Source organism: Zonotrichia leucophrys, chromosome 1 (genome assembly GCF_028769735.1).
Source record: "Zonotrichia leucophrys gambelii isolate GWCS_2022_RI chromosome 1, RI_Zleu_2.0, whole genome shotgun sequence".
NCBI lineage: Eukaryota > Metazoa > Chordata > Aves > Passeriformes > Passerellidae > Zonotrichia > Zonotrichia leucophrys.
The window spans coordinates 82676926-82695728 of record NC_088169.1 but is presented as its reverse complement, the minus strand read 5'-3'; positions in this window follow the sequence as shown (position 1 = coordinate 82695728).

Below are 18803 nucleotides of genomic sequence, written 5' to 3'. Positions count from 1 at the left end.
GCAAAGAGCCAAGATCAAAGACTAAGGAGAGATAGAAAAGAAACTTTTGAATCTGCGTATTCCTGTCTTTGTCAATCTATACTAAATACCATGGCAATTAAAAGATCTCTGAAATATTTTGGACAGTGTTATCAAACTCAGTATTTGGTATGTGGACATAGCACCCAAAGGTGTGACAGTAAGTCTTGTGAAGCACATCTTTATTTACACTGACTTTAACTCTGTGGGCTGCCACTAAAAGTCTGACCACAGCACCTTTTTTCCTTGTGTTCCTGGTGCTAAACACTTGCTGCTTCCCCAGGAAGATTTCTGCAATCTTTGGAAACCCTGTGCTGTCACAGCTAGATTCTTACTGGTACCCAAGTTGACATGCCACCAGCTCACCTTCTGAAATGACATCTTCAAGGGTCTTGGGAGATTGGAGGACTCAAAACCCAGATATATTTTACTCTGGCACATCTGTGTCATCTTCAGCTACCCAGAGAGATATTTATTACCGTTCTGTGTTAGCTGGGTGACATTTTGCTGGGCGAGGTTCTGGGTTGCTACAGAAACTGTCTCTGCAGATCCATTCAATCAAGCAAGGCTCTAGTGACAAGACTCATGCTTTCAGCAAGAACATAAATAATTCACGTTTTTGCTGGCCAGCTCCCCATGCCTTCCATACAAACAAGCTGGGAGCTCCAAGGAAAGGAAAGCAGCTGCAATTAGCTGGAACTAATATCTAGAGATTTAAAGGCATGTTTACTAAAGTAGACTATATTTTGGAAACATTTTGCTTTAGAGACTAATTTTTTTTTTTTTTTTGAGAAGGGCAACTCCAGCAGGCCACTTTGTCAACTGTTTTTTGGAAAGATAATGAGCTGGTTTAACTAAACCTGCTCCTATCACACGGCATCACACTCCCCCCTCTATCCCTCCCCTGCCAAGGAGGCAGCTGGCTTTCTCATGGATAGAGCAGCGTAACACCATGGAATGGACATGGAAAGGATTCCCTGGTGTTTCAAACCTGCCTGGCTCTCTCTGCCCATGAGCAGCCATTGGCACAGACAGCTCTGGGTACCCACAGCAGTGAGGGACTCACAGTGCTAAGGCTCTGTTCACACAGGGCCCTGCAAGTGCTCATTAAAACTTGGCATTATGCTGGAGAACTGAAATGCTGTTTCTACACACAAATTCAAGAGAACTCCCTCTGTACAAGTTGTAAACCCTTGTCACTCCGACTTCTTCCATCTATGCAGACTATCTGTCCAGTATTTAATCCATCCCCTTCTCAGCCACACTTCTGCTGTTCAGTTCTGAGAGTTCAACTCTTCCTCCTTCTACAATAACATCCCCTTTTACTACTATTTTCAATGAATGTGGGCTGAATGTAAACAAATACAGCATAGATGTTAAGGAGTATGGGATAAATATCACTGAATATTGGATAGATGCAATCTACAGCAGTGTTTGGATGAGCCAAAGTCTTGTCCATCTTTAGCAAGAAGATTCACTCAAGAATTTTGTGAGTAAATTCCACCTAGTTAAGCAGTATCTGGGTTGTTTTAGTGTTTCATGTGGCTGCAGCTAGCCCAGCCTCTGCTCAAGACATGAACTGTCTTTTTTTCTTTTTTGTGTTACAGTGTGATCTGATATAAAATAGAATCCTTTAACACTTAAATGTGTGCTGGTTTTGGTAGGAGTAGAGTTGATTTTTCTCACAGTGGCTGGTATGGGGCTATGTGGTTTTTTGTTTAATTTTTTGGTGGGTGTGGTTTTTTTTTTTTTTTTTTTTTTTTTTTTATTTGTGCTGGAAGCAGTGCTAGTAACACAGGTTGGTTTTGTTATCCCTTAGTGGTGGTTACACAGAGCCAAGGCCTTTTCTGCTCCTCACCCACCCCACCAGCGAGGGGGCTGAGTGTGCACAGGGATGGGACACAGTCAGGACAGCTGACCCAAGGGACATTCCAGGCCATAAGGTGTCACGCTCAGCATATGGGGCTGGGAGAACAAGGAAGGAAGTGGGGATGTTTGCAGTGATGACATTTGTCTTCCCAAGTCACTGTTACCTGTGATGGAGCCCTGCTGTCCTGGGGATGGCTGAACACCTGCCTGCCCTTGGGAGGGGGGAATGAATTCTTAGTTTCGCTTTTCTTGTGTGTGCAGCTTTTACTTCACCCATTAAACTGTCTGTATCCCCACCCAAAAAAGACTTCTCACTTTACCCTTGTGATTCTCTCCCCCTTTCCACTGGTGCAGGAGCGTGAGCGAGGGGCTGCACAGGGCTTAGTTGCCATCTGAGGTCAAACCACAACTACATCACATGTCTTTAGTGGTCACCTGCATCTGCTGGAGGCTGTAGGTGCCAGATCGTTGTGCTGGGAGCTGCCACATGAATTGCAGCCCCTCCTGCCTCCCCTGTTCTTCTCACCACAGCTGCTTCTGGCTGTGGGATGTTCTGGGGGCGTTTTGAGGCTTCTGGGCATTGCACCAGCTTAATAAATATTTGAAGTTGATATGGGAGAATGCATTTGATTTTCCTAGGTCCCTTTTTAGAAATATTCCTAGTCTACCAACTCTGAAGAATAAGGAGACTGGAAAGCTATAGACTTCTGGTTGTGATTTTAACTCCGAAGAGCGACAGCACACGGATCCACAAGAGAAAAGAGAAAAAGACCTAAGAGAAAAGACCTAATCCTGTCCTATTCATGCAACTGATATTTCTGCCAGTTGCAAAGTATGGCAGGTGATGGAAGGTGTGTTGTGTTTCTTTTTACTTTGCAGATTCTGTTGGAAAAACCAGCTGCTCACCAGCTCCTACTCAGCATGTGTGTCTGATTGTTCATGCCTTAGTGTCCTGGTCCCCATTAAGTTGCAGTCATGAAAAAGTTGCTCTGGTTGTCAGGTTTTGAAATTGAATCCCATCCTTCATTATAATTATGGCCTTTCCAGTTTTGCACTATTGGTAAACGTCAGACATGTATTTTTTATTCCATCATCTGCAATGTTAGTGAAACATTGAAATAACTTGGCTAGAGCCATGTAGCCACCTTTCTGTGCTGAAAATACATGAAACCAAATTTGTACTGGGCCTGGATAGGTTTCAGTTAGTTTGTTTATGAACATGCATCATGACAAAAATCTCACTGAAGTCCATGTATCTGATGATATCTACAACTTATTGCTTATTTATGAGTCTTGCTAATCTATCATAGAAAGAAATTTGATTGCAATTTCTACTAGATATCATTTATACCTGATGAATCCATGGTAGCTGCTACTCCTTTCCTAGTTATTTTCCAAATTCTTACAAGTAACTGTTTATCTACACTAAATTGAAGGAACTGAAAGTGGCTGGCCTTAATTTGCTAGTTTCAAAGACCAAAGCCATCAGATCCTACTTCTTATTGATGGCATTGAAGTTACACATCTTACAGTAACCCACTAGAAATGCTGGAATTGATTTATATAATGAATTTACAGCCTGCACCACTGTGTGCTCTCAGTGAGTGAGGACTTGACTAACAGAGGAACATCTGATCTTTGCACTAACACTGTGAAAATCAACTGGGAATAAAAAAGACAGTGTAAACATCAAGCTCTGAAGAGAAAGAGCTATTCCCTTATGTCTTTATGGAAGCAGACCTGAGATGAATGCCTGCAGGTGCACATCACTCTGCTCTGACAGTGAATCACTGATAAATATGTTCTCAGAACAGTTACACAACCAGTTTTGCACCCCCTTAGAAGTTGTAGCTGCTTTGCTTATGGGACTGTTATGTGAGGCAAAAGCCCTGCTCGAGTAGATATTTTCAGTGCTTTTTTTCCTCTCCAGGAATATGTTTACCCATGCAAGGTTTACTATTGGTTTGAAAATATTTTTTTCATCTAAATCGATGTTGTCAATTACTAATGTCGTTGTTACCTATTAAAAAAAAATTGAAATATTGGCAAAGATTTGCAAGGCATTTTTAAAAATGTATATTTGTGGGGTTTTTGTTTGATTGGTGTTTTCTAAATAAAAGCAAAGCTCCCATTTCTCTTTTAACAAAAGAACCTTGTCCATCAGAAAAATGCTCAGTTTTGCAGCGAGGTGCAAATTAGTTTTCTCAAAATCAATAGATAAGGTAGGTGGTGTCTTTATTTTTAGATTAGAAGGAAGCACCTTCTAATTGATTTGAATTTTATACTGCTCCCCGGGCCATTCTTCTGGGAAGAACTGTTGTGATTCTAGGCTAAAAACCTCCCATTTGCCTGAAGGTGTCAATTTTTGGGGTTCTGCTTACACTAGTAGCCCAACGACAGCTTTGTATAGAGGTGAGAAATCTTTTTGTGTGTTGCAGAAAGTTTCCAGCATTTCTCTTGAGAAGAGCAAATGTGGTCTTGGGATGGTGCTTTAACTCTTACTTAACACAGCTGTTGTTCCAGCAACATTGATTCCCACGAGTAGGAGTAGGACATGTTAACAGCCAGGAGCAGGGTGTAATGTTCCAGGAACATTAACACCCATTGAGTAGGAGACAAAGCCGGCACCCTCCCTCTCTTTTCCCACTCCCATGCTGGATGGCTTGTAACGCATCTCCCAATTAACACATCTCTTCCCTCTCTAATTTTCAGCCTGGACAAAAAAAACCCCCATGCATGGATCAGGAAACAAATCATCCTTGCAGTGCCCCCAAGCCTCGTGTGTTCATTAAAATACAATTGTTGCTAGCTCAACTGCAGAAACACTTCCTAGAACCTCTTCTCTCCTTCTCCCACCCTGGACAGACCCTGAAAAATACCAAGCCACAGGGGGCTGGACTCCGCTAGCGGGATAACCACATAGAGGGTGGGGAGATGCAGCGTTATCAGCACATTATCTCTTGTTATCCAGAAAAGGCTCTTCTCTGATTCTTCAAACAGGATTTTCCTGTTACTGTGTGTGGGCTGGGAGGTTTAACTACATTCTGACTCTTCCTTTGCTAGGCCTGCAATTGTCTCCCAGAAATCTTTGTGGAAACCTTTATGCAAGGAGGCATAAACCTGCTCGGGAGAGCAGTCTCAGTGCTCGACAAACCCAATCGTTCTGGCTGTCATCATCATCATACAGCCAAGGAGCAGCCAGCCCCCTCAACCCTTCACACTAAGGAACAGTTTTTGACTTAAGCCTATTTTATATCTTGTAAGAAGATTAAAAGAATTAAAGAGAAACCTGTTCAGTCCGTTTAATATTAAGCATATGACACATAGCTTCATCTTGTACAGGGTCAGAATAAACAGAAGGACATAATGATTATACGTATTTTATGCTGCTCTTGAGGACTTCTAAGCTGGAATACCCTGCCTGCATCCATCTCCAGAGGATCCCCGGAGCTTTGTAGTTGCATACAGATGCCAGCAGCCACAGTTCCTGGAAAAACCATCCTGAGTGAGCAAAGTAATCACTTCAATATGCTGAAAAGGAAAGCTCCCTTGCCTGTGCTGCACAGGTTTTGAGGAGGTGCAAAGTGGTTGGCAGTGGGTGGGATGGGGCTGAAGTCACAGCGTCCCTGCAGACCCTGCCCAGGGGGTCCCACACAAGGTCCACATGAATCAGCACTTCCCTCATCAAAGGTGTGAGTAGACCCTGCTCATCAATCACATCAGTGCAATGGTGGCACATTGGTGTGGGGGACAGGGAGAGGACAGAAATTTTGGCCTTGAAGGAGGAGCCCTGCAGCAGAGCTGTGCCTGCCAGCCCATTCCCCAGGTCTGCAAGACAAAAATGATATGAGCACGATGACTTTTTGCCATACTGGCCATGCCTAAAGTCCTTGCCTGTCCCTCAGTAAATGCCAGACTAAGTGCAGCCATTTTGAGGACTGTACAGTAAAACAATTCACTGGCTGACCTAGATGGAATAATTACAGAAGTACTTACAATGTACTTCTTCACAACCTTCCTAAAAGTCCTGGGCTAATTCCCAACTGCTTTTACAATCTGTTTGCCTGAGTTGCTAGCAGGATAAAAGCCCCAGCTACAGTTTATTTGCATGATGTAGGAACATACAGCTGCCTAATATCCCTGTTTGTTTACAGCACTGTGTTTGTTCAAAATGTACATACAGTAAATATTGTCAATCATAAACAATCCATAATGAACTAAAACTGTTGCCTTTGTACTGGGAGCAGTTGGTATATTGGGATATACCACGAGAATCAGCATTTGGAGATGTGCCGCGTGAGATAGAACTGGGATGGGTTTCTGGCCTTGTCACAGCCAGTTATTGCTTTGAGCTGTGTTTATATGTGACAATACTGTGCCTGGGTATCTTGGCATATTTTTAAACATATGTAAACAGAGGTAAAAGTTATGTGCTTCTGTTTGGGGACACTCTAGCCCCATAACAAAACCACCCCACAATAATCCATACATGTATTTACCCCACATTTTATATGATTTAGGCTGCATTTTCAGTCAAGTCAATAAATTTGCAGATTTGAATTATCAAGTCATTAAGTAAATACAGCAAATAAGCAGAATATATACATAATGATGAGCTAGTGATTTACAGCAGAACTCATTAGCAAGCAGACACATTTCTAGGTTGCCCAAATAAAATCATAGGTTTTCTCTATCTCAGTTTTCCTCCTGATAGCAGAAATTCTGGCTTCTCCTTTTGCCCTTTCCCCCTTGCTGCTTCCACCAGGAATAAGGAAGAATAAAGGTACCTATTTGTTTTACTCACACTATGTGAAACATTGCAAAGTGTACACAGCAGCTCCTAAATAGGTAGAGGAGCTGCAAATATGCTTTGTTCAAGTTCTGCATGTGTTATAAAGGCCCCCATGGTGCAAAGTGTGCAAAGGCACAAGCATTTAAAAGGGCAAAACTCAGACTCTGATACAGGCCAACAGGGTAGCTCTGCAGAGGTGCTTTATGAGTCCTCTTTTGCCTTGCCCTTTTATTGCTCTTTACCTCTGTACTCACCTTTTGTACGTGCAAATGCTCAGAGGAACAGCTTGATGCTTCCAGGCCAAAGTTTAGCAATGAGTTTACATTCAAATCTTTATGTTGGGCAATTGGCTCTTGTCATGTACACGTGCAAATCTACTAAGTGCAAATCCACTAAGCATGGGGCAGAGGAACAGTGACCTAAGGATTTCACATTATAATCCTGCAAGACACCTTAAAGCAGGCACCTCCTCATTCTGGAGGTAATAAACATTTATAATTATATGAGCACTGTGGTGGAGTCAGCAGATGGTTGAGGTGGAACAACCTCCAGTTTTCCCTTGAAAGATATATCCCAAAACACAAAGCTCTTGAGTTCAGAAAACAGATTTTGTTAAACATAAAGGAATACTTTTTACAAAATCCCAACAACAACAGAGAACTCTTCAAGTTAGGCAGAACAGAAAGTTTCTAAATTAAACCCTTGTTAGTTTAGGTTCTTTCTTGCAAACATTTTTCTCTGTCCATCCTGTCCTTAAAGTGGTTCACTCAACAGATCATACTTAACAGCACCAAAGAAAAGCATCTTGCCCCTTTTCCAGGGTTCCAACCACAGCTGCAGCATCCAAGACCAAGGCAGCATCTTCCCTGGTGCCAAAACATCAGCCTGTATGTTTTGTTACACACCGTGTTCCAGGGCACACAATAGCCAGTGAACACAACGAGAGCAGGAACTCCCCCTGCAAGCCGCAGGCTGTGGCTGCCTTGCCCTGCAGCAGTTGGGTTTGATGCCCTGGAACTGCCTGCTTTGTCCTGCTCCAAACCAGCTGTGTGTCTGGGTAGGTGCTCATTAGAGGCGAAGACATCTGGCAGTTTTGTGCCTTGTGTTGACTTATGTGGGTAAATGAAGGCATGTAAGTGCATGCACAGTGCACATGCGTGTTTACACTCTATATAAACAGCTACATTGTCAGTAGTGCAAGACAGCATCTCTTGTGGTCACTTTATTGGGGATGTAGAGCCTGTGTAATGGAAGGCATGCAGGTAGTCACTGTGGAGAGGGGTGCAAGAGGCTGGTGATTTCACCCCAGAGCTGAATGCCCTCAGACTGTGACCCAGCTTGTGAACTGATGGAGTAAATACATCTCACATCCCATGTATGCATGAATCTGACAAAGCACATTTACCTAGTTTACTTAAAATTACAGCAGACTGAAGACAAACAAAGCAATGATCTATATTTTAGATGATTTAGGCTGTGTTTTCAGTCAAGTCAATAAATTAGGAGATCCAAATTTGCCAGTCACCAAGTTACCACAGAGGCTAACCAAATGAAATAATGAAATAAATAAACCCCATAATGAAAAAAGTAAGTTTTTAAAAGCTTATCTTGGAATATAATGAAGGTCTAGTTTTCTTTTAACCAGAAAAACCCAGCTATTATTTAGCTAATGTTTTATTGACACAGTTAACATGTCACTAGAGGACCCTGTCATTACTGGGTATAGGTGTCTGTGGAATATTAAGGGTATATTTTGGTCTTTGACCAGTTAAATGGTCCAAGCAGACAAGAACTATACCTGAGTTCAGTTCAAGAAGTGTAGTTATACAAATGCTTGCAACACGTCCTTAAATCTCCCTGCTTTTGCATGTTAGCACTTTCACATTGTTTTTGCCATCTCTATGCGGTTACAGAGTATTTGAAGATTTAACATGCAGACAGATGACTGTTGAATCATCTCCAACAGCAGTTTTCCCATAGCACTGGCTTTTTCACTGAGAAGAACACACCAGTGGCAGTGTTTTCCTTTTTCAGCAACTGTAAGAGACACAGTTCAGCAACTGTAAGAGACACAGTTGAGCCTCCTCCTCTCTGGCCATGGCTTAATGACACAATAAATCCAACATTAGGGCTCTTGGCATCGGACCAGATATACCATAACCTGCTACCCAAGGTGCAGATCCAGCTTTCACTCACACTGTCAGTTAAAATTGCTCTAAAATTTTGCTGATTTCTTACTGACACACTTAATGTGATTGAAACTACTGCTCTCTCTGTGCCATAGTCACTTCATGTCAGATTAGATATCAGCTACCAACTGTTAAAAACTAGTATCAACTCCATACCAGACATACTTAATTCAATGACATGGTCATGTGCCCACACTGAACTGGAACCAAACCTATATGCTTGAGATCCATCACTGCACACATTCAGTAAAAATGATGGAAAGAGCCTCACACATGCACTGCACACACTAAAATTAAGACATGGTTTCACTGAGAAAAAGTTAAAACATGAATGGTTCAAGCAGCTGTTAAATTTCTTAGGATCTCTCTCCTTAAAGTTACTCTGGGATTTTACCAAATTTGGTGTTCCTACATAAGGGTGCAAGGCAGTGTGTAAGGGGCATGGCTAAGAAAACAGCCCTGACTCCTGATTCAAATTGCAAATGTAGGACCTCCATCACTATAAATTTTGTTTTACAAAAATAATCAAAATTTTTAAAAGTACAGTATGTCCTTACATTCCTTCTTTTCTTGTCAATCACTGTCATGCTCTCAGCATTTTTAAAGCACTCCAGATTCCTACTGTGGAGGAACAGAACAAGTAATAAGAGCTCACAGTTCAACGTGTTAGCTTTTGGCCTAAAAAGCACAAGGCTGTTTGGCATTTTGTAAGAGGACATTCCACTCATAGCAAAATAGTTTTCTTGTACAAGTTGTCAGGGGATTTTAAAAAGCTTTGCATGTTCTTCATGTGTGAATAAATATTGAGGCTTGGGATGACATGGTATGCTGTTGGTTTTGGTTGTAGTGTTTCAGGGAACGGTGAGAAGAATGGAGAGAGAAGTAGCATAATTTGTGGTTTAAGTTAGTTCTTGAACTCCTGGCTACTTGTGTTTACTTACATTTCTGAAAGATAGAACTGCTCTGGGCACTGCCTCACATTTTCCGCTGCTTGGAGTTTGATCTTTCAGTATTAAAAAATGGCAGTTTGCAACCACCTAAATTCTGCACTGTTGTTTTCTCTCAGGAATTGACATGCCTGCCCCACATCACCCATGACCAGGCAGCAGAGCGATATTTTTCTTTACTGTTATACCAATATGTACTTCTTTCATTTGTCATGGAAGCTGCAGCATGTCAGTAGAAAAACAGACCCTGTAATTACTGTGAAGACTTCTAATCCTTAGAGTTACAGTTTGCTTTAATGCTTGCCTTAGCTCAACTCAATAGAATGGCTGGAGTTGCAATAGCATGTGCAAGGTTGTTCTTTAGTAAATCTCTTTCCTTTGGCTTCCCACAAGATGAAGCACCCCTGTAGCACTGCTGCAAGGCAGGGACAAGATACAAGCAGGAGAGTGGAGCTTGTTTTGCTGATAGGAAACTGCTTTTTGAAAGAGCAGCAGACCCACATCTGAGTATGCATTCTCTTCAAACATGTCACAACTTCCCTGTTTCCAGAGTCTGTCGTGTCAATTCCTTCCTTGTTGATTTTGGCAGAGTTCACACAAATCAATTAACTGGTGACAAATCTCTGCTATAAGAAAGTAAGATCCCACTGGGAAAACCAAGAATAGCCATTAAAATGTTCCACAAGAAAATGCCTTATGTTGCATCTGCATTTAATTTGTCAAAGGCTTTGCAAAATTCTGTGCCTTGATGAAGCAACTCAGTTGCCAATGTCTAATGGCATTGCATTTCAAACCTGGAAAACTGCTGGCTCTTTTACCCCACCAATGTAACTTGGTTTGTTCCACCTTCTTTCCTCCTTCTTTGTAGGACAACAGCTAAAATGAGCTGCTTCTAGGAAGGCACAGTGGCTTTTAACTGGCACATACATTATGCTTGAGTTCCCACCAGGTCCAGGGATGGGCAGGATCAATAAGTGACTGTGTTAGGTTGCAATGCGAGATGTAACTGCAAGTATTTATTCTGTTACCAGCTGTTTACAGCAGCTGGGGCAGTTATTTTCTGTTAATGGGCCAGCTGTTAAAACCAGGCGGCTTAACCTTTTCCCACTGGATTCCCAGAGGAAGACCAGACCTGACTGCACCACTTCTGGACCTTCAGAGGAGAACTGTGCCCTTCTGCAGGATCACTGCTTCAACAGAACCACATTTGTCACCCCAGGAGGACTGCAGCCACCACTCAATCAGACTGCTGCCAACACCCTGACCCACAGGGTGTCAGGTTATATTCTGACTCTGTCAGTACTTTTTTTTGGTTTTTTGTACTACTGCATTTTTATTTAATTTTTCCTAGTAAAGAACTGTTATTCCTATTCCCATATCTTCCCTGAGAGCCCCTTAATTTCAAAATTAAAATAATCCAGAGAGAGGGGGTTTAAATTTTCCATTTCAAGGGAGGCTCCTGCCTTCCTTAGCAGACACCTGTCTTTTCAAACCAAGACAGTGACTTATGACACTGTCCCAGAGATGAAGAGGAATGTCTCTCTGGCAGAAACAAATTAACAACAACATCACTCTGCAATCTCCAGCTATTTGGCAGCACACCCAGCAGTCTGCACAGTCACTGGAAATGCAGCTCTTCAGCCAAGACGTTATGTCAAAGTTAAACTAAACTTAACCGCTCTAAGTTAGGGCCATCCAACCTGCTATACCTAAGCCTTTGCTATATTCTGTAGAGAAAGGATAAAAATACTCAACAAAATACCTCACAAAAGATTTTTTGTTATGTTGTCAGGCCCCTAATCTATTTCATCCCTTGAAGGGTCAGATGTTGTATTTCTGAGATTTCACTGGCATTAGGGCCTCTCTCCAAAAGGCAGTGAAATATAATCTTGTGGAGCATTACAGTATGTACTTTCCATCTGAATCCAGAACTTTGTGGACCCCTGGACTCATTATGCTGTGGGAGGAGAATTAGGTACATACAGTAAATACAAGTAATTAATCCCCCAAATCAAGAATTCATTAATTTAAACCAAACTATACACAGGTATTTTTTCAGTAAGTTATTATAATTCAAATCAGCAGTGATGTGGATCAAACCTTTTCCCCTAGGAAAGAGCAGTAATTAATCCAAAACTGGTAAAACTGGGACCAGTTCAAGTGAAAACAATTGTCCAGTATCATCAATCCAAATCCCAGGGGACACGTTGCAAACAACAAAGAGCTTGTACGGGGAAGGCTCAGGGGTTAGAGATGACTCAATACTTCATTGCATCATTGCAAACAGGAAGAGGCTATTTCATAAGTCATGGGTCATTTCCATAACTGGAAAGCCCATCTGTATACAAACAGGTCATTAAGAGCAGGGAATCACACACAGGATTTTCCATCTTAACCTCAAGCAGAGTACAAGTGCTGGGCATGCTTACATCCTGCAGAAAGCTCTGATTAGTCTGGTGTGGACTGGAAACTTCCAGAAGAACCACAGTGTATGCTGGTGTCATTGATACACCCTTGTGTCTGCAATAATCTTCTCTTGTCCTCCTGATCCTTTTCCTCTAATCCCTTAATCATTGTTGTGGCATGTCTCTATGTTTACATACATCAAACACTTCTTACATTATGGATATGGTTTTGGAAACAGGCTCAAAAGGCTTGATACCTGCCGATCAGGCAGGAAGGAGGAAGTGAATCCTCTTCACATTTGGTATTGCCTGTCTTCTGTGGAAGAGAAAGCCAGAGGTCATCTGCTGTTTGTAGACTTTGTGAAGATGCCTCTTCAATTTTTTGCTTGAGTTGGTCCCTAAGTTGCTCTATTTCTGCAAACAGAGAGGAATTTTATCTACTCTGGTAAATACTGAGGCTGCATCTGTGCTATACTTCTGCAATAGTTCAAAACTGCTGGTACTCAGGTGTTTGGGTTTTTTAATTGAAGAACTTTAGATAGGAATTCCATTTTGAAAATAATTTCTGAGCAGTAAATAAACTGAAATCAAGAACAAGAATGTCTGAATTTTAGTTCAAACCTTTTAAAACTACTTAAATATATGTAGGATAATTCTGAACAGAGTATCTAATTCAGAATATAAATCACTATATATTAGAACATGAAAAATTTTCCATCATCATTTACTACTACCTTTTATTTTGTAGAGCTTCTCAACAGGTCTCCAGTCAGCAACAGCATATTCACTCACACATGGTCCCATGTGGAATTCCACTGATTTCAGAGAAGTTAATGACTGTCTACTAATTACATGAACTGTTACACTTTATTCCCTTAGATGTGAAATCAGGTCTATAAAACCTACCAAGTGTGTGCAGGCCTTCAAATATGAAGCAGAGTATGACCCACCGTTAGCAGCAGAAGCAGCCGGCAGGCACAGCGGCTGAGCTGTATCTCAGCTAGATGTGGAGGTCAGATAGCTCACTTTGAGCTAGTCTGACCTCTGCTTCCTCTGTGGTCAATGAACAAACATCTCAAGACACAAATTAGTCTCCCTGCAACACAGACACAAGAATTGAACCCATTCCTACATAAACTACTCACATAATTAACCATGTAGTCATTAACTGTCGCACATAGTGGGGTTCCACGTGAGAATAATTATACACACACAAGTGCTGTTTGGGCTCAGGCTCCTGCTAGCTTGTGTTCTCTAGACTGAGATCTTGAATTAGGGTAAGAGGAGCTGAAATCAATCTTGGGATGTGTGCAGTGCTCTCCACAGAGTGCAAGGAAAGCCCAAGCACACACTGGACATCTGTTAGGTGTCTGAAGTTCAGCAAAATTACTTCCATTCAATATTAGTGTCTTATGTTTCAATCCCTAATAAATGCTAGAGCACTGACAACTTATGCAATTATTTATTTCAAATCCCTTGATCCTTAACTATATTTGGTTATTCTTACCTGGAAGAATAATGCCAGAGGAGAAAAAAACAAAAACAAATCAGCGAGGGGAAGCTGAAACAAAAACCTTTGCCAGATACTTCTTTCTTGTAATTACTAACTAAAGATTAAGTATTAGGCACTAAAGGAAGCACTGAGGCCATCACGGTTTTCACGCTGTAGTGTGTTTAAACATTACAGGAATACATGAACCGTCTTAGAGCCACCCTCTGCTGGTGAACACCCACCGGTACAGGGGGCCAGCAGCTCAGGCAGCTACAGCAGCCTCTCCAGTTCCAGAGCCAGCAGAGATCAACGCCCCTGACGTGCATTTTGCAGCACCACGTGGCATTCAGCTACCCCAAAGACGTGAGCAGTGTGACCCTAGGGCAGCTGGGAGGGAGCGAGGTAGGCCCCTCTCCGTGTCCTTTTGCCTTTCAGGGTGCCCTGGGTCCTGCAAAGGGAAGCTGCTATTCCCTTCCTCCCCTTGCAGCTGCATCCAGCCCAGGTTTCACCTTACAGCCCTGTCCCTAGGAGTCTGCCAGGAGAGAAGGTATGAACAGGATTTATGATTGCACAAACCGTGCTCTCTCTGCTGCTCTGCAGGCAGAACAGGTGGGCTAGGAAACCACAAACCCTGCCTGAACAAACCCTGTACTGACTTGCACCTCCATCTGCGTGATTTTATTTTAAATAAAATACAAATGTAATGTTTCTGTTTTGAAAATTAGGCCTTCTTTTATGACTTCTACTGTTTCTATAGAAATAACATAAAGCAACCTTGCATTTCGGACTCAGAAATGTGAACATACCTGCTGATGTCAAAACCAGGCCATATGCAAATGGATGAATAGTTAAAACTGTATCAAGAAGTTATTTATCTATGGATGGCTTCCAATATAATCTTTACTAAAGAGAGGGCAGTAGTTGACTATGATTATGAATGCAGTACAAATTAGGGGAACCCTGCAGAGGTACTTCTAAGTCTTTGATTCTTCTTGTTAAAACGTGTCAGCAAGTTTTCCAAGGGATAATAGCTTTCACACAGAACACTGTAGACATAACGTGTATGAAGGGCTGGGTTTGCTCAGCCTGCTGACAGGTTTTTGCACTACTGTATTTTAGCTGTGACAGGCTGGTTCTCAGCAATACTGTGCATCTGCATCTTCCCTGGGCATCTGCAAAACACCACTTCTGTGTTGGAGGTATTTGAAGCGACTGGCTACAGAGATCTGGTTTTCCTCAAGTGTCATCAGTTTAGGAAACAGAATGCACAACTTTAAAATTTTAAAATGCAAAGGTTAAATATATGAAACTTGACACATGAAGAACAATTTTTGTCTACTTTTTAAGTGTTAATACATCTCTTTCCCTACCCAGATTCAAAGAGGGCTCTTTCCTCCAAACTTACTTTTTTCTTTATAATGATGGGATGCTATAGGTGGAATTCTGCAGCCACCAGAATCACCATCTCCCCACAGCTAAAATTTACTACTACAGGGAATCATCCTAGGGTTTTCTCACACACTAAACACTGAGTGCAATGTGTTACTTATGGGTGACAAGGAAATAGTAGAAAAAGGGAAAAAAAAGGGAGTTTGAAAACCTGTGTGTTGACAGACATGTTAGCTAGAAACAAAATGGGGATGAAAACCAAATGCCATTTGTGGATGGTGGACATGAGCAAAATAACGCTTTGTTTTTCCCACAATGTCACTGACTGCTGAGCAGTAAATTTAGGAAAGACTGGGATAGCTGTTCCCTTACATCCATGGAGGTGAACATTACCTGGAGGTTGCACACATAAAGCACTGCCAGAGCACAAGGAAAGTTCAGAGCGCATGTTTCCTTTGGGAGAAATAAGATGGTAAATCAATACTACCCAAGAAGCAGAGTCACTCATACCAGTGAGTGAGACAGACATATTCCAAAAGCAAGATCTTGGCTGATGTGATCTGCACCTAAATTTAACTTCAGGTAACAGAGAACCGAGTATAGCAAAAGGCTGGATATTTGAGGTACCATCAAACCCATGTGGATGAGGCTGCAGTGTCACACAGAATGAATGGCAGCAATGCCACCCATCCCAGGTAGCCACATCATCACTGAAGTGTTGACAGAAACTTGTGAGACCCCTCACATCCTTGCTTTCATGGCCAAGCATGTCACATGCCTCAGTGCTCATGACAAAGTAATCCACCCTCCCAAGGTTATGAGTTTAAAAGACAGTCATGAGCAGTTTTAACAAAACAATCCATGCCAACTGTGGACCATTCATGCTGTGGACCAGACATGTGTGTTCTATTTGTTCTCAAGGAATAGCTTCTCCATCCCAGGAGTTTGTCAACACAAAGCTCCTCTCCTTTCCCACGATTCTTTTTACTATTTGTAAAAAGAATAAAAAATACAAATTAGTAAATACAATTTACTAATTTGTATTTTACTAAGTGTTAGATTATGAATTATAAAACAATGTATACAAATGTATTTAAATACATACATTTTATATACATATATGCCTAGATTTCCAGATATGTACTTAGGAACAATTTACACTATAAAAATACTTATGAATTATTGTGTGAATATTTATAATGAATAACATTAATTTATTCTCTTTGAACCTACTAAAATAAACTCCATTTCATCACCCCCTTGTTTCCAGGAGGTAGCATGGGACAGCAGTTCCCCCAGTCCCAATCTACCCTGGAGATGAGAGCTTTCAGTGGGCAAGAATTTTCAAGAGGCCAAATGCACCTCACTGCTGTTTAAGAGTGACTGCCTGTCATCCCTGGTGACACACAGCACCCACCTGGCTGCCAGCTCATGTGAGGATTGCACTTGCCTCTACTTCATGTTTGTTTCTCCAGAAAGGTCAACAGCAGCAAGTCTAACTCTTGGGGGATGCAATTACTCTTAGCTGACATCCACTGAGGCACAGCATGTACAGTGAAGCCACTGCAGGTCTCTCTGAAACAGCTGTCACCTCATTGTCGTCATCAGAGGGCAACATTCACCATTATCAAAACAGGGAAAGGAAATCATAATTGCATAGCAAGAGGTCACAGCAGAGCAGCCTTCACTGGAAGCAGGAGCATTGCAAAAATGACAATAGGGATTAGCTTTTTATCTATCATATGTGAAACATTTTAGTACCCAATTCTCTTTTGCTGATCTTCTTTGCCATTGAATATATAATTGTATTTGGCTACATGTGCAGGGGTAATATACAAATCCCTATATTTAAGAATTAGTTCAATCAAAGGAAAATACATTGGTTGTCTCAGTAACTTAAAAAACCCCAAACTCAGGAGAAGAGTGTTCCATATCTTACTCCAGCTCTGTTTGTACAAGAATTTGTCTGGAGTATGTTGAACAATCTCTAGTGCTGCTTACAGACATCAGGAACACTTGATCTGCCTGGTCAGAAGGCTACACACAGCAAAACCACAAGAAAGCTGTGCCATGAGACCTAACACAGAAAAACATGGGTTAAAAAAGCAGCCATGTGCACAAGGGACATTGCTGCTCCTCCCCCACAAAATTAACAGCATCCTTAGATGCATAATTTCATGAGTCAAGAGACTTCAGCAACAAGACAACAACTTTGGACTTCTGGCATGCACCCAATCACCTGTTTTTTGTGACATGGTGAAAACACTCTAAACCAGTTCACAAACCTAATTCAAGTTCTAGAAAGCCACAGAACTACAAACCTCTTCCTCCAGACATCAGCAGTGACCCACAGAAAAGCATACTCAGGGCAGGGAGTGTGCATTACCACCCTGATTAAGACACTGATAGCTCCATAAGCCGCTCCAGGTAGTTGCACGGGCATGAAAGGGAATGGTGTACTGCACCATGGGAAGGCAAGGGCAGAAGGTAACACCAAATTCCTCAAACTACCAATGTCACTGCTGCCTCTGCTTCATGCAACTGCATTTTTCAAGAGCTCAAAAGCAGGTAATTCAAGTAATTACACTACCTGGGAATGCATGCCCAAAGACGCTCTACTAGAAACAAAACAATGCTGATACACATGAAACCAGAACATGAGGGTTAAGGGTTACCTAGAGCAAGGTTGCTTAAGTGATCAACTACACATCTCTAAGCTATCTCTCCTGTATTGTGGCACATCAGACCTGAAGAATGTATCCTTCTCACCTTGTGAGCCCTAGGTGCTGTGCATGCAGAACAAGGTTCAGAAATCATTCTGGGTCCTCCAACTCAGCAGGTAAAGCGAGCAACGCCAATATGACCAACTTTAAATTTCTGCAAGAGCAGTGTAACATTATCTTTTTCATAAAGTTGTGCATCAGGAAACCAAGGGCTTCCAGAGTAGCCACTGAATTCATGAGGAAGCAGGTTTGTGTAACTTATGTGGACTGCAGCCAATACATGTAGGTTAGCTCCTCACTAGCAATCCACTAAATTACGTCCTTAGGACACCACATGTAAATAACTTGACAGAATGGAGCAAGTGAAACCATGTGAGTGGAAACTTGGCCAGGAACCTGAGATACTTACTGTCGCTGCCAGTTTTCCAGGAAGAGGCATTTGCAAATAAACAGCAAAAAAACCCCACCCAAAAATGGAAGAGTAAACCAGTGGTAACATCCAGAAATACTAGAAGTTTGGGTAGAGTCCAGGGCAAGGAAGAGAGCAAATCCAGGGAATTGTAGCACAGGGAACTCAATCAAATGGTGCTGTCCTAAGAGCTGCATGCTTTTTCACAGTGCAGCATTACTTACCCAAAAGGAAATGTTTCTGTGCATGAGGAATGACTACAATACTGTAGTCATTGCTCTGACTACAATACTGTTGTTTAGGTACTCACTGCCCAAGCTTGTATTTTAAGCTGAATCATACAGGAATGCAACATGTAATTTTGCACCATTGCACTCACACAACTGAAGAACCCAAAGACATTCGCACACATGATCAGGGATTCCATCAATTTAGGTGCGGGACCTGCTTTGAAAATTAGTAATGGTGCATCACTTCACATAAACATAGTTGCTAAAACTAAATGTTAACCTCTGGTTATGGCTTTCACTTTTCCTTCATCCAACACTCTTCCCCTACAACCTCACAAAA